This window comes from Gouania willdenowi, chromosome 7 (genome assembly GCF_900634775.1).
Source record: "Gouania willdenowi chromosome 7, fGouWil2.1, whole genome shotgun sequence".
In the NCBI taxonomy this organism is placed as follows: Eukaryota; Metazoa; Chordata; class Actinopteri; order Blenniiformes; family Gobiesocidae; genus Gouania; species Gouania willdenowi.
Window position 1 is genome coordinate 17,715,550 of NC_041050.1, and position 12,460 is coordinate 17,728,009.

At 39.5% G+C, this 12,460-nt stretch overlaps 1 protein-coding gene across 3 annotated transcripts in view; it reads left to right on the forward strand.

The window, feature by feature from the left end:
- The window catches only part of plxna1a (plexin A1a), a 339,887-nt gene that overhangs the window by 87,171 nt on the left and 240,256 nt on the right, over positions 1 to 12,460 (forward strand). The gene's annotated exons all lie outside the window — the stretch shown is intronic.

Consider the following 12,460-nt stretch of genomic DNA (forward strand, 5'->3'; position numbering starts at 1 on the left):
TGTGGTGTGATGTTTGTGTCCCGCTTCCTCATTGGCAGTTTAAGTGACGTGGATTAAAGCATTGAATGAAGTAATGTTTATGCTGCTTTTTTGGTTTTGTGCCAATAGGTTGGAATTGGTTTGGAGTTAGTGTGAGTATTCTGATAACACAGACATCGTAATGGATATGTTAGTTGTTAGTTTTTAAACAGGATTTACATCTCCTGTTTCTAAAATCCTTGACTATTGCTGGTGTAGTTTTAAAGACACTGCAAGTACAAAATTCTAGCAGAACCATATATGGACCAAGAACTGAATACTCCCTACATGCCATATTGTTGTAAGGCATTGGTCTTTATATTCTTGGAAAGCTGCAGTCCTACATTAATTTATTTATTGTAATCTCCTTTCTTCAACAAACCTGAATGAATATCCGGCCTATATCACACATTAATCATTAATCTCAGTTATATTAGGTTGACAGCATCCAGCACAGGCAGGACTGTTTTAAATCAGCAGTAACAGTTTTAAAGTTTATGTTGAGAACAGGTTATTTGTTAAAGATTAAGTATTTTTGTTCCCATCATTGATGGTTAGATCATGATTTGGGTCAGAATAAGTGTTGCTGCTCTTGATTATAGTTCTTAGTCTACAGTGTGGTCTCCAAGTGAAACAAACCAAAAACTGTGATAGAAATTTATAATTGCCAAGTCATTGTAATTTAAGAGCAGCCAATGCTTACTGAGGGTTCAAGTGTTACTTGTGTCTAATTCCAATGTATAGAAGAGCTATTGTAGCTTGGATCAATTGAGTGTGGGTGTGATTTATCGCTCTATGTAAATTTTGTTGTGTTTTTAAACATGTTTGTGAATAACTTACAATGTTGCATGTGTTTCTGTGGCTATTAAGGATTTGGGATCTGGAGCCTGTAGAACTGCTATGATGTTCCGATGCAAACCCACAGACACACACTGTTTCTTTACCCGAGTGTTGCTAAGTCAACTGAAACCCAGCCTGATAGTCCTTGCTTCTGACCCCTAGAATCGTGTCTGTGACTGCGTTTGCAGACAGATGATTTGTGTGTGTGTGGGGTGGGAGAGTGTAGGGGTCAGCAGATCCTGGATGATATCCCAATGATCGGAATCCCATTTCCCCCATCTGGCTTGTCTTGGCTGAGCTGGCATGTACTCTGAGGATAATAAAGGAAAAGGGAACTCTGAGGTGGAGGCTGTGTCTTCAAGCAGATCAATTCAGATGCAGGGATGAAACTTAGCTGTGGAGAAAAGAGGAAATGGCTGAACAGAATGATAATAGCTCTATATATATATATATATATATATATATATATATATATATATATATATATATGTATTCTTAGTTAATTATGCCTCTGCTCGGCTGATAAGTATTTGGCTTTAGTAGAATTCTTTGAAAATAAATTAGACAACAACACTTGAATGTGTGGTCTTCAATCTCTAATGGCAAGTTCACACCAAATGCGTCCAAAGCGTCAACAGCATCAGGTTTACATAAACAATATATGGCGGACACGTTTCTAGGGAGCGTCAGAGGTCCCGCTGCGCATCCTGCGCCTCCACCACCGGTAACGGGGAAGCCCCTCCCCTCAATGCACTCCCTTCCAAACATGTTTGGATGGGTGTTCCGAGCATTTTCGACGCTGGTGACGCTGATTCAATGAGCACAAATGGGCGTGAGGCACGATTTTGGCGCCCGAAATGCGTTTGGTGTGAACGTACCATTAGGATAAAATGTGAGTGCAGTGAAAAGGAAAACTGAGGTGGGAAAACGTTAGGGGCAGATGGAGAGTGATGGTCGCAGACCACATGCTTTTATTGCTTTACACTGGAAGTTAAATTCTGCTCCTTGGCTTAATGAAATGTAAAGCTGCAGTGTATTGATTTTTTGCAGACACACATAGACATACACACACCTACCACGGAGTGATTAGGACTCGCACAATGTGATCATTGCTAAATGCGTGTTTGCTTACGTGGACATGTCTCAGCTACTAGACTTTCTGTATTGATTGATCTGTATAATCTCGGGTGTTGATCTTTAATGGAGACAGTCCATTGGATAAGTGTTGGTGTCTCTATTGAGGTTTGTGTGTCAGGAAGTGGGACAGACATCCGTGATATTTGTCAGGGTATATCTGTTCTGCTTGGCTGATCACTTCCCTACATCTGACTCAGCACTTTGCATGTAGCATTTTAGGAGCTGTTTATTTTTGATTAGAAAGCTAATGGACAAGCTTGTTCAAGACACTAGACATGGACATGGCCAATAACAATACTCTTGAACAAACAATGCTTAAAAAAAACAACAACAACCCAAAAATAAACCATCATACCACTACACCACCATCAACCAATGTATTGGACCAAAAATCAATATTGGACAATGTTATTTTGTATTTCTTCTCAAGTTTTTTTAGGCATTGGAGTATTATGAAGCGTACAGTAAATTTAGTAATTTAAGCAACAGAGGGATAACAAGAAGGTTGAAACGCAATAAATCACAATCTGTGTTTATAGTAAACAGATGGCTTTTTCACTCGTGATTTATTATGTAGATTAGTATTATGAATGTTTTTCAATTGTATTTCGAACAAGTGGAGGCAGAAAAAAAGGTCAGTAAATGTTCCCATAAAACATGATAACAATCAAAACAAATGCATTTGTTAATAACAAGTGCTTCCCTAAAACGTTTTATGATACTTTGTTCACAGTCATGCAAATTAATAGATGTACTCTTGTCAAAGGTAAATTATAAAACAAGGACAGTTTGAGATGCTGCTGTTTATCCATAAAGATGAGAAATGCAATGAATAGCTTTTCCGAAAGTGTAAATAATCAGGATAAATATCGAGAATCATTCATTTAGATATTGATATCACCATAGTAACAAAGATGTGAAACGTTTGTCGGCATTTTATGATAAGAAGCAATTATAGTACTGCAGTATGTAGTGGTTCCCGAACTGGGGTGGGGGGAAGTGGTGGGGTGTCTAGGGGGTGAACATCAAATGAGAAAAATGTTATTTTTTCTTTGCACTCAAATAAGTTCATTATTACTGTCCTGACATATCTGATCTTATGTTATTTTCATTTCACATTTTTTCATTAAAGGTTAATTTTTTTGTTGTGATGGGGCGGCCCTGAACATTTTCCATTCTTCGAAGAATGTCAAGAAAATGTTTGAGAACCTCTAGCTTAATTAATGTGCTCAATTGTTGAAATATTTTTTCATTCTTTCTCAAATTTAAAAAGGTATGAGTACTATAACATTCACTAGATTTTGAAAAATTTTGTAGTTTAAAAAAATCACCATAAATTGCTTTTACAAAGAACAAGTTGTTTTTTTTTTTTCTTTTAATCATGTGAATATAACAGGAGGAAAACAAATATTGTTTTCAATTGCAATAGCTAATTGAAAACAATATTTCAATTAGCTAAACTCTAAGTGAGAGTTTTCAGTGTAGCCTTGGAATTTACAGCTTTCCTACTACATCTCTGCACTTCCAAATGTCACCGTTAAATATTGAAAGGTAGTGAAAAGGAGCATGAGACACTTCATTAAAAAGATTCCGCCAAATTCTGATGGACAGCAGAATTTGTCGCAGTCATGACTAGCAAAGGAGAATGCAGCCTTTTCATACAGTATGATGACAGGGACGGCTGCCTCTCTTCTATTGAAGTGTCATGCCTGCCAGCTAGCAGTAATGTACGGCAGATGCGCAGCATATACTGTTGTTCATTGTTCAGTACTTCAAAGTTACACATTACATTTTTCTTTTAGGCACCTCATTGCATCACATTGTTGACGGTGTATGGAGGCGGGGTAGTTAGTTTTTAACAGCATAGAATTGCTCTATAGGCTACCTCCTTTGATTTTTGCCAAAAACATCCTCAAAAATCCCCCTCAGATCTTGGTAAAAACCTGGAAATCCTTTCATTCCCCTCATTTCGTCTCTACTTTTGTCTACCTGGAAGAACAAGGTGCTCGCACAGCATCAGGCGAGATGAAAAGAATCTCTTCACTGCCTAAAGTATTTCCAGATTCTAGAAACAAAAAGAGGCAGGTAAGACAGATGGAGATAGAAAAGGAGAAGAGAGACGGAGATTTACTCACAGTGGCGTATACAGGTAGACGTGTGAACGTGAAAGGGGTATGGTTTCATGTCATTTCATCATTTCCCTGCTAGAAGCAAATCCAATTACTTTCCTCACTCGCTTCTATCTTGGAAGATAGCCTGAGTGACAGACCTGATTGGAGTACAGTGCTAGAGAGGTAACTGTGCCAACCGCTTGATTGACACAACACTGGCCCCTCACTGCCTCCTGACAGGAAGACAAGTGAGGCTGGTTAGACTTCAGGCCATCTCCGAACTACTGAAGTGGACCAAATGTTCCCCTGCCCTGACTCCCTCCATCGTACGTCCCTCCTACTCACAGATTATCTGATCTACTCCTAGGCAACGTGTCTACAAGTTTCTGTCTGCTTCAATATGACAGCGGTGACATTCTCTAGCTTATCCCTTCATCTTATTTTCCAATCATCTCTCTCTAATTGTAGAAATATTTTTGTCACATTTAAAGGAACTGCACATTGTATCAACTGACTTACAATCTACATGTAGAAAATCACCACATCATTTATATCATTACCTGAAGGTGGCAAGAACGAGTTGCCCGGAGGGCGTTTTGAGTTATTTAGGGATTCTGAAAGTGTGGATTCTAAGGCTGCGTTCACACTGCAGGGAAATGAGACCCAAATCCGATCTTTTTGCCCATATGCGACCTGTATCTGATCTGTTAACTCATTCAGTGCCAGCCATTTTCAAAATTTCTACCTCCTCAGTGCCAGCCGTTTTAGAGCATTTTGACTCATTTAAGACCCACATAATATTTTGTACTATGACAATCTGAATTCTGACACCAGATTCTGAAAAATGAAAGTCTATAATTTCATCAGAAAAAATATATTTGTTTGTAGCTTGTTTTGTTCTTCCGTAATCATTTTCTGAAAAAACCTATTAGTGACTTTGAAGCAATTATTTTTTTGCCTTAGGGACACCTCAACATTGGTTTCCTTCTATAAAACAACAAAAACAACAATGAGACTGAGCTTTTGATGGCAACATTATTATTATTTTGCTGTCTATGTCAGAGTTGAATGACTTTCTTACTGTAATTTGGCCTTCCTCCAAGTCTCTCCCCCTGTTAGTTCCCACAGACGCAACTTCCTCCTCCTTCTGGACATGTTGAGTGTCAGTGCTTGCCCCGTTTTTTGATCATTTAATCTCACCATCGCAACACTCTCAATAGTCTACTTAGGTTCCACACATCCTCTGGTCAAGTGTGTGCTGCTGTGAGCTGGTGGGAACTTCAGCATCAACGCCATTTTCTGCTTTGTAAACTCCTTTCCTCTTCCATCTGGGGTGATCTCTCATCCAAAGGTGCGCTGCTGCCACCTACATGTCACCAGTTGGTCACTACATCATCGTCCAAGTTAGATATTCACCGAAGAGCTTCGTCACACTGTCTCCTAGCAACCCCAGTCAAAAAAAAATTCACGTCTATAGACGCGAATGGCACTCAATGAGTTAAAGACAGTCTGAACAGCACAACTCCGATGTTTTCAAATCTGTCACTTTCATATGTGGTCCTAAATCCTATACATATCCAACTTTTTGCAATGCGACTGCACTCTGGACGGCCGAATCACTTTCTAACCGAGTCCTACGTCATCACCATGCAAAAACTGTTGACAGTTTGTTGTAAAGATGTAGCAGCCATCACAGCAAACGGCTAGAGCGATAAACCTGGTTCTGTTCTATTTCAGTCTTCTTAAACTTTTAAAGTGCTGACTTCTGTTGGAAATAATATTACTCACGCAACGCACAGTCATACACTGGAAGCCTCCTTATTTACATCCATAAACACCGTACATGCCTGCGGGATACTGGGTCATCTTAGGACCTCTTCTGCGCATGCGGGTCAGCTCAGGGTTGTATTCAGTTCATACTCCAAACTGATTAAAGAGGCATATGATATGTAATATGAACAATTACACAAAAAACAATCAGATTTTTTTTTTAAATTGTGCATTAATACCTGCAGTGTGAATGCAGTGCAAGCTTTCAAATGATGTCATACACATGGAATTAAAATAATATTTGAAGAAGTTATGGCCATTTGGTTGTTGGCAAGTAATAAAGTCCACAAAGGGAGAAAACAGAGTACCTAAGATAGCTGGGGGGCCACTAACAATCCCCCAGCAATGGTGGTGAATAGCTGTTTTCACCATTTGGATGCTACTAACATCCACAATTAATACCTTTGCCTTCAGTAGTGTTGAATAAAAGTAGTGTTAATTTAGAAACGGCTTCATTTTTAGGAGCTGAACTCTGCTCGTATTGCTTTTATCCAATGAGCTGATGTGTTCTCGTCTTGTTGGATTCAGTGCACTGCTGCGGTAGGGAAACAATGGATTATGGCTGAAATGGAGTATGTCTGTGGTCAGAAAAGAAGTGAGAAGTAGAATAAAGTGCTCAGTGACTCTGCAGCGAACACCTACCAGTGAGTGCTTAAAACAGCAGACTAATTATGAATCACGCTGCTGCTGCTGCTGCTCCGAAGAAAACAAACACTTCCTGAAGCTGTGGTTGTCCCAACGAATAATCAGAATAATAGATGCTTAAGTAGCCATGTGTTTTACTTCAATGTGCAGTCTATTGGCCAAAATCAATAACCAGAGTGTGTTAATAGCCAAAGAAACCAGTATGTTAATCAGCTGTGGATCTCCCCTTCTCTGAAACAATTAAACTGCTCTCCACTAAGGCCCAGTTTACACAAGAACCTTTTCTAGTGAAAACGCTCCCCCTCCGTCTCCGTGTAAACAGGGAAACAAAACTTTCTGTGTCACAAGTATGCACACTTGCCCATTTAATTATTGGACCTACAAAATTTGACCCGACCCGGCCCGTAGCCGTCGTAATACAACCCGAACCTGAATAAAGCCGATTTCTCTTTAAGCCTGAGCTCATTGCTGCCTGACACTATTCACATCCGTGCACGGCACGCACATATAGGTGAGTCTCTTTATTTAAAGACTGTGTAAAGCAAATTCTGACAATTTCTTCTAAACACATTAAATAGGTCATAAATATATTCCTTAAAACATGTACAAAGCCATTCAACCATTTGTAATTTAATTGCGGAGCAAGGCTTTAAAAACTGTTAACAATTTCTGTGTTCAGGATTTAAAAGGCGGGGTCAGAATTTATGGCCGCGTTATGTAACGGAGCCATCATTAGCATAAACCCGACCCTGCTGCTGAAGCACACCAAACTTCCACGGCCTCCAGCGGGCCAATTCGGCCCTTAGCTGAAAACAAACCACATATTCGGACTCAAGGGAATAAAATGCGACCTTTCCTCATTTGGCCCGATTTGAGCACTTTTGGAAAATCAATGGGCGAAGCACTGGAGCCTCTTTCACACTGCTCTCTCCCATAAACACAGTACACAGAGGCGTCGCACTTCTAGCGCGTGGCTGTGGTTCCAGTGCCTCTAACTGACACGCCCCCAGCGTTTCAGAGCAGAGCAAAGCTCTAGTTTTTCCATGATTTTGAGACCTAATTTTAAATACTTAGCTTGGCTCAGTGGTCAATGACACATGTTTCTGTGGTGCCACAAACTCATAACACAAGTTTAGTTTTGCATAACATGGACTTTAATAGCCACTGGTTCTGCATTAAACTGTAAACATGACAAGCAGTTTCGTGTGATGCTATGAACGCTACGTACCTGTTTGATGCTGAATACGACAAGACAAGAACCAGTCATTTGTGTATTTTGTAACATCATTTATTTATGTATTAGAGAACAGCATCCATTCACCTCCTCAGCAAACATTTGTGCGTCATCTTACGCTTATTGAAACACATCACCTGACAATTCATTCACCTCGCAGCGTCAGACCCGAGTCCAACCAGAGTGTGCGTTAAAAAGATAGAAATTAAGCGCGGGAGTGCAGCACTGTGATTGTCGTCAGAATCTGGTGCAGACATGAAATACGTCTCTACTGATCCAAGTGATGGTGAAGTAAATCAACACTTTGTTGGAGAAGTTTATAGAGTGATGCACACAAAGACTCATACTTGTTTTTGCTTATTTTGATTAACTGCAAAATCATAGCATCATCTATTGGCCTGGCATGTATACTATAGCGTTTGTATGCTTCCAGCGGTCTCATCTAAACAGAGATTGTTTTGAACACCATGTGACTGCAGAACTTTTTGAAAATAGAAAACATTTTTTGTGTAAAGAGGACCTAAAACAAGGTGTTTTCAAACACAGAGTTTACTGATTCAAAACATCCAATACTGTTATTTGAAGCATGGAGTTCTTTTTTTATGACTTTACAAAAAAAACTTGTTCCTAAACATATCACGTCTTAGATTCTTGAATATTGCGTGATTGCAATGGACATGATTCGGAGGTGTGAGGAGCAGAAGGAGTTTGATTCTAAAGTAATACATGACAGAAAAAGCATGGGGACATATGGGAACATTGTGAACCTGATTGTCGGACAAAAGTGGAAAATCACGATAACACCCGAACCAGAGTCCTTAGTTTAGTAATAGTTTTATAACATTAACTGATATTCCTGATCTGTGCACTAAAGGTAGCGCTAGTTTCCTAAGAATAAGTTGTTTCAATAACTTAGCCCCACCCCTTTAGTCTTTGACCCTGCTCAGTTAGTGCGTTAAGCTAACCAAAACATGTGGGACTCACTGTAGTGGAGACATATGATGTAGTATTACAGTGGCTGCAATGTTCCCACTGAGCAGACCAACGTTGAAATGACGTGTTGGCCTGAAGTTGAGAAGACGTCTCGGTTGCAGAGTGAAAGTTTTTACAACACTTTTTTCGGATGCTGTCTGGACTTACAATACCATTAATTTTGGAGGTATTGTAATGTTTACATGCAATTTTGACGTTCTTGTTGTGTGTGCGTTCGTTAAATTAACCTGACCCAACGACGTCCGAAAAAGACGTCTTCTCAACATTGTTTCAACATTGACTTGCTCAATGGGAGCTCGAATTTAGTTCTTAAAAAGATTGCAGAGCATAAATGTTAATGAAGTACACCTGGATATACAGTATACTTAGTGACTGTGGATAATACTGAATAATGATTTTTAATAAAGAGGAGCACAAACACATGCACACATGCATGTGTTTGTGACTGAGTGTGGAATCTTAAACAAGGCTGTGAAATTGCTTCAAATGTTGAACGTCACATCAAGGTCCAGATGAGGTTGTTGTCATGACGTTCAGATGCCGACCTATTTTGGACATCATATAGACGTGCAGATATGGTCCAGACGTCCGACGCGTTCTGCACGTGATCTGGAGGTCCGTCAGTTGTTTAGTGGGTTGTCCTCACACTTTTTGAAATATGACTGTTGACTAAACTCATTTTCATACTTCAACCACAAACAGAATGCAGTTCAAGCTAAAAATAGATAAAAATAAAAATAGATTGTTATTTCACAGTTTTTGAGAAAGACAGCATATTTTCCATATTTACCTTTAGAAGAGTCATTCTTTGCACTTTTCATCATCACTTTTAAACAGATGCATCATGTGATGCTTTACAACTTGTGTTAGCCAGGACACCGTGCCACAGAGGATGAACACTTGAACAATTTCTTTTTGCAACCCCTGATGTAACCCCAAGTATTGAATCTCTTGTCCAAGCAGATGCTCATGTCTGAGTGAACACCTTGGATCCATTCATGGAGCTCAAACATAGCTGGGGATTCATGGGCACTATGAGCTAAGCAGTAAAACTAGCTGTCAGAATGATTAAGCCTAATCAGGAAACATGGGATTGGAGGTAATTTAGCATGTGAATGCTAATTAGTGCTAGCATTTAGAGTGGCAGAAGATGATTGAAGTAGTGCATCAGTGCTTGAGCTGGTTAAATGGCAAAAACAGCAGGCTTATAGAGTTGATAGATCATTTCCAGGTCGGGCATCTGTCTGTTAGTCTGCTTGTGTGCATGTGTAGAATTGCTATTTCCTTTACTTAAACACAAATCTTTATTGCATTAAGTAGAAGTTAGCTAACATAAATTCCAATTTGTTATACAATAAGCAGGCTTTTGTAAAACTTAATGTGTGTGCGTGTGCTGAAGTTTTTATGTGTCCCTTCCGTGTGTGTGTACGAGTCTCACTGGCTTATGCACACACACACACACACACTGCTAACATTTATAAAGTGTGATTTATATTAGTTTCAGTAATATGAATACATGGATAAATCTATCATCTGTTGTTGGATGGGTATTGTGTGCTCATGTGTGCTATCTTCTATAAATGCATGTGTGTGTGTGTGTGTGTGTGTGCGTGTAGCTGTTTTACCAGCCTGGTGAGGGACGACTGCTGTGTAAATCTCATAGAGATGATATTACTGCTCTAAGCGATTCTGCTGTTTGAGTGAATTATCGGCCCATTTCTGCACCCGTTATTCTCCGTTCCCCTCATCTCCGGGCGTTCTCCACTCTGCACATACCCTTACCCCTCCTCTCCCTCTCTCCCTTATATGTCACCTTCAGCTCTCTCTTTCTCCCAACTGAGCTGGGCTTGATGCCCACAAATCTGTCTCCCTTGAGAATTTCACTTCTCATCTGTGTGTGTGGTGAATTGTCCTTCTCTCCTCTACCTCTCATTCCCCCTCTCCGCTGCCTCATTCTCCCATCTCCACTATCCATTAGCACATCAGGGTACATCAGCCTGCAAAAAAGAAAAAAAAAAGAGCAGCCTTTTCTGCCTTTCATGGATAAAGGAAGAAAACTGAAGAAAAACCATGGAAGACAAATAAAAACTGAAATATAGACCTAATTATAATAAAACCGTGCTTCTTCTTTATAGCTGTTTTCAGTTTTCGCTATGGTGGCATTCAGAGGATTCAGGGTAGAGCGAGATTCACACACACGCTCCCACTCATCCCCAGACTGTCCTCCTGACCTCAGTAAACACAGCTTTGGCTTTAGAGGTACTCGTGGTCTCGTCTGAAAACAGACATTGATTTCCGTTGTAATCACATTGACCCCTGCAGTGTTAGCCTCGCCACAGGATCATTGCACTGTCCTAATGTTGTCTTTGCATTAGGCTTCAATGTGTTCGCTTCACAGGAACCTTCTTATCATGGTGGGAGGTGTGGGCACAGACTTAACATGCTCGTTTTGTGTGTACAAGGCAACACTCTACAACATATAGTCCATGGTGTTTCCCTTTAAACGTTGATGGATTTTAATGACTAATTAATAATGTGGTGGCTTTCTTAGATTGTTTTTTAAGCTTAAAGATTTTATGTCGTCCATAAAACATTTTTTAAGGTCTCCTATTACCAAAAGCCTTTTACTGACACAGTAACACAGTGACTGACATGCTTCTAGGTTGATTTCTAAATGCCTTCATTGTGGGCACAGTTAAGATACGCCTAGGCTAGACTATAAAATATCCAAAGAACAATCTATGCTATACCTCTCTATTTGCAATTCTCAATCCAACCTATGCACCACAGATCGCCACAGAGTCAGAAGATGATAGTTTTTGTAGGAGGGGCTGGGCCAACGATGATGGTTCAAGATGTAACAAGCTACCAAAACGTCACAAACTACCATTCTCAGCCAATTGCTAAATTTGATTGTATATTAGCCTGTTTTCAAAGTCTAGAGGGCATCCACTCTTACATTTCTACAACAAATTGAAACACTACCTAAGGTTTCAAGAGTTGGATAATAATCAATCAACAACACTACTTCATACCCAAATACATTTGAAACAAATGGTTTTGGGTTTAGTCTTTAAAGATAACATCCTGTGAGTTTACTGTATCATGTAATCAAATATTACCATATGACATTTCATTTTGTTGAATATATACCACACTGTACCACAATAGCAGTAGTTTTTGTTTGAGAATCGAGTGGCTTATGTTGCCCATATGGAATATGGTGACTGAAGCTTCCAGTCATACTGTCTTAAACTTTATCGCTCCACTTCAAACTTGATTTTTAACCACTTCTCTTACTCTGTGCTTCGACTTACTCGACATATGGATAATCCATATTCCCAGAGAAAGTGGATTGTTTTTTGATTTGTTTCTTCTTCTCATTGGTATAGTACATTTAAATGATTCTGTATAAGCAGTTACCCAAATGCTTTAGATGCATTACACTGAAAACATAGTTGTAAACACATTAAAGGTCCCATGTCATGCTATTTTGAACCCATCTCCATTTGTTCTAAGAACCCCAAAAACATAGTATTGAGGTTTATTTTCCCAAACTCGCCTGAGTTTTTGCCTCTGAAAAGTCACTTTCTGAGCAACTCTACACAAACAGGCTGATTTGCATGTGTATGAAGCCCAAATAGCACTTTTA